The sequence below is a fragment of the Triplophysa rosa genome, linkage group LG25 (genome assembly GCF_024868665.1).
Source record: "Triplophysa rosa linkage group LG25, Trosa_1v2, whole genome shotgun sequence".
In the NCBI taxonomy this organism is placed as follows: Eukaryota; Metazoa; Chordata; class Actinopteri; order Cypriniformes; family Nemacheilidae; genus Triplophysa; species Triplophysa rosa.
The window spans coordinates 14,643,180-14,648,413 of NC_079914.1; positions in this window are offsets into that span (position 1 = coordinate 14,643,180).

A 5,234-nucleotide genomic window follows, 5' to 3' on the forward strand; every position below is an offset into this window, starting at 1 on the left:
CAAGACATCTACAATACATCGTTTGCTCATCTGCAATACGTCTCGGCGACATCTGCTGTCAGATGTCATGTAGAAACCAAGAAGACGTCTGTAGGTGTTTCTGATTCAGAATGGATGTAAAACTGCTATTTCTAAGATGTTTAGCAGATGTTTTTACACTGCAGATGTTTTCCAGATCTCCAGCTCTTTAGTAGACGTCTTATAGATGTACCAGTGCTAGCTGGGAAATATTAAAAATATATCATATTTGATTCTTATTTCATGTGATGCTTTTTATTCTCAAGACACACTTTGGAAATTATTCTGAAAATCTCAGGCTTAGATGTAAATGTATGTCTTTCTGAATCATTACATCTTTTAAAGACACGTTGTGGAGTTAATGCAGAACTTGGCTGCCCTCTCGTGCGGGGAACACAACGCAGTGATGTGCAATGTCTTTTTGTTTTTACAGCAGAACAAACCCCATCAAGCGTTGGAGCAGAGGTCCTCCAGCCCCCCCGTAAGCAGGGGGTCGACAGATGGAAGCTAATAGAATTTCCAAACTTTCCATTTAGAGGATTAAAATGCAGCAGCGCCCGCGACCCCTATCACATTGAGACAGGAGCCGGGCGGAGGCCGGCAACATATGCCTGCTGCGGACAGCACAGCCAGAGGGACCGACAACACGCGCCCTTCAGTCAACTGACCCCGGACATTCTCTGGCACGACTCGAACGCTCTTTCTCTGCAAGCTGTTCACATTTCTGCCTGTTGGAGGAAGAGTCCAGATCAACCTGAAAACACTTATTTGGTTGTGTGTGGATTCAACCAAATTTAACAGTCACATGACAGTTCGTAACTATTTTATGGTTTACAAATTGTTTCATTTACATTTATTCATTTAGCACTTTTAAGCAAAGTGACCAACATAACCTCATAAACTTGTATGTTCTTATTGGTTCCTTTAAGTATAAATCGCTTTCACGCCGTGTCGTTGGGTTTAGGGGTGGAGTTAGGGGATGGGCTTCCATATAGAGGGTATGCATTGACGTCACTTTCCGTGCCGGGACACGCTCCCTTGAGTGGTAAAACACGTGGCTGCTTTCAATAGGAGAAACAAAGAAACCAGCGCTGTGTCCGAAATCGCATACTGTGACAGTACGTACTGATTTAAATGAAGTACCTATCTATCGACCGTTAAAACAGTACGTTCTATGTAGTATGTGTGGGGGTAGTATGCATCGATTTTGGACGTACTACATCCACCATGTTTTATGGTCATGTGTGCTCAACTTGATGTTAAAACATAATTTATTCACGAGAAATATTCATTAATCTAGGACTAAAACACGCAATTATTTGCTCAAATTACAAGCAGCTGGACTCGACGGTGATCCCTACAACTAAGGAATCAGGTGTTCTTGGACACCCAAATGTTGCGTGGAATTGCATTTCCTGATATAATTTTGCCAAGTGTTTTATCACTCAAGCGGGCCCGTTCCGGCGTGTTCACGTGGGAAAGTGATGACACGTGCATACCCTCTATTGTTTTTAATAATCACTTTTTCGAGTCACATCATACAAATTCATACAAATTAGGTACCTTGCAAAATTGTTACGAATTTACGTGAAATTTCATTTAACATTTTGTCAAAGAGCTAAACAGCAAATGTTGGCTAATTCGTATTAATTCGTATCATCACATCTGTGCGTTTTCGTATGATCCGCTTTTGCTCCATTGATGGATTAAGACTTGCTTTTTAATCATACTTGCTCAATTTTGTTTGATTAATTGTTCGATTTGTATAACATAAGCAAAAAACTGTGTTGGATTGATTGATTCTTGAATTGGTTGATTCTTAATTGCTGACGACAATGAAAAGCATTTCTGTTTTCTTCTCACCTACATGTTTTCACTGTCAGACAGAAACCTCATATGTCCAAGTTCACTACTTTTAAAGAAATATAGGGAAAAACAATTAAACACTGTCTTGTCAAAGGTGACTCGCTCTTTGTAATCAATTTCATCGGATAAATATTTGCAAAACCTACAGAAAAATATGAACGGTGACCAATAGTTTCTGTCTGACAGCGTTACGTTACGTCACACTAGTCCATTATTTTATGCCTTTTATCCAAAGTGACGTTTAATGTAAATTAAGCTTTTTTTACTATGCACTGTATGTTCCCTTTAAAATCAACCCCCTGACCTTTGCGCTGCTAACACAATGCAACTGATCTCCAGTAACGCTACATCTCTAAAGAAGCCAAGGATTCACACATAATCCTTATCAAATTATTGCTAAATGGTTTTAATTATCCGTCCAGTAAGTCCATTTATAAGGGCGGTGAGACCTTAAACAGCCCCATGTGCCGTCTGCTGACTGCAGGCATGCAGTGAGGAATTTACAAGCCACCTTACAAAGTAAAGAGTTTAAATGAGATTAAAAATGCTCAACAAACTGATAAAGGAAAGAGGCGGGTGGTTGTGCTGTTTCCTTTTACATGAACAAGAAACCAAAAACAAACTCTGAAAACACCTGCGTGAGTTTCTTTCTTCTGCAGAACACAAAAGAAGACATTCTGAAGGCCGCTGATAACCAAACAACATTGACCCCCATTGACTTCCATTGTATGACATAATTTCTCAAAATATCGTCTTGCGTGTTCCACAAAAGAGAGCGTCACATACAGGTTTACAACCACGTTAGAGTGAATAGATGATGACAGAATTTTAATTTTGGATGAACTATCCTTTTAATTAGAAAAAAACTGTCTGCAAACTGCATAGCAAAACCAGTAAACTAAACAAACAAAGCCCGATCATCTCATGCTCCTTTACGAAGTCTTTTCCCCTCAGGGATTATAGTCACCGTCCACGAAGCTGTCCGCGAAGAAAGTGCACGACACAACCGGTTCCAATCAACGCAGCCGTCCGCACCTTTACGTTAATTTGAGGGGAAAAAACGCGTACAAAATGCAAGGCGGCAGATGTCGAAGAAAGGCGAGAGCCAATATTCCCGGTACAGAGTGAAAAATTTGTTCGCACAGCACCTAATACAATTTCTCGCCACCCCCTCCAGCTCCGCGGCACCTTACAGGAGAAATATGTTTACTTGTTTTAATTTCTTTTTCGTGTAATGTTGACCCCGAGGGCTGCAAATATTTCCCCTGCTCTCGCCCGCGCGACATGGTGATTAAATTCAATTTTATTCAAATGAAATCTCCCTCTTCATGCTGGCAAAGACAAACACGCGCGTGCACGGATAATTACAGGCGGGAAGCTGCGCGTCCTCGCTTTACTCTAATTACGTTCCTGTGAGAAATAACCGCCGAAGAAATCGTGTGAATGTCGGAGGTTTCCATCGTAATAACTGCGTGTGTGATTGGTTGTGATTACGGCGTAATCTTCGTGTCAAGCCGACACTGAGGTCTGTACACAGAGAGACCTCAGAGCCCCGTCTGGAGAACAAACTGAGGCACGTGCGAAGCTGACAGAAATGTTTAATTCTTTTTTTATTATGTTTAATAATGAATCATACAAAAACAAATGATATGCAAGAAAAGTTGAAAAACGTGTCGTATTCCATCCTAACCATCACTGGCACAAAATCAGACTTTACAAAAACATATGTGTCCGATCTCATTTACCTCATAAAATAGGCCTAGTTACGAATTATGATAAGATCTAAAAAAAAAAAAAGTTTAGCAATCTGTCTGTCCATTCATTTGTTAAGGTTAAGATCCATATTCACTGACTCATGGAGTCATTTAAAAGCTGTCCTGATGCATCATGGGTCATTCTTCTTTCATTTGCTTTCTGTGTCTCAGTTGAAAGTTAATCCTGTGTATGCAAGAACAATTCCAGCTAATCTCTTCTCTGCATTAGACTGAAAAACCTCAATTAAACCAACGCTGAGTTCGCGAAGTTTGTCTTTTTCTCAACTTTCTCTTATTTTGAGGTCATCTCCTGAAACAGAACTTCTAGGCATTTGTTTGTTTCAGATAAATAACCAATAAATGATGATATTAATATTGATATAATAAATAATCCTAATAATTCTATAAATATTATTTATAAAATATTAATTAGTATAATACATGGAATAATATTCTTGTAATGTTCCCTAATAAAACTGAAAGACGAGTGATCAATTTCAATGTGTAAAAAAAGCTTACAGTTTCAGTTTTTACAGTTATTTTCAACCCAGCGTTGGGTCAAAAAGAGACAAACCCAACTCTGTTGGGTTAAATTAATCCAGAATTGATGTTTGACCCAATAATGGTTAAAACAACCCAGCATAAGTTAATGTACAACCCAACGGGTTGGGCTTGTCCCTTTTTGGCCCACACTGGGCTGAAAATAACTCAGCTGTTCAGGGGCGGTTTCCCGGACAGGGACTAGTTTAAACCAGGACTAGGCTTTAGTTAAATTAGGATATTTAAGTTGTTTTTAAAAACATACTTTACAAAACAATATTCCTGGTGTGCATCATGAGACAAAACTATCACACTGATATATTTTAAGATATGTTAGTACAAATTGTTTTCAATCAAGACGCCTTTAAATTTAACTTAGTCTGGGACTGGTCTTAAACCCTGTCCGGGAAACCGCCCCTCAAAGTTTAAATGAGTCTTTGTTTGTCAAAATCGCAAATTATTTCTGTAGCCAATACACTCTAAAAATGCTGCTTTCTTTGGCTTATTTTTATATTCCTGGGTTAATTTAGGCTATTTTGTCCCTTTTGGACCCAGCCATGGGTTGAGAACAACCCAGCATGTTTTTTTGGAAAATATTTGGCACATTATGCTTTTTGTAAATATACTACTCTGGTAGCAGGTACAAAATACTATGGTAGCACCAGTACCAAGTAGGCAGGTAAATAGGAATAGAAATGTTACCCGACTGCCTCAACATTTTTATTTAATTCAACTTATTTACATATTACATAACAATTTAGCATCAAATTCACGTAATAACTAATATTTTTACGTTCATTTTTTTTGTTTTAAGGCAGCTGGGTATCTGGGCAACTAAGTTGAAACAGCAAATCAATTTTTACATGGATGGATGGACAGGTGGGTTTGATAGGTTGGAAAGAAGGAGGGATCGAGGGAAGGAATTAGCAGTTAGCTAAAACATTATTTACTCTAAAGCTAATAAGACCGATCTGTGTGTGTGTATGTGTGTGTGCGTGTGTGCGTGTGTGTGTGTGTGCGTGTGTGTGTGTGTGTGTGTGTGTGTGTGTGTGTGTG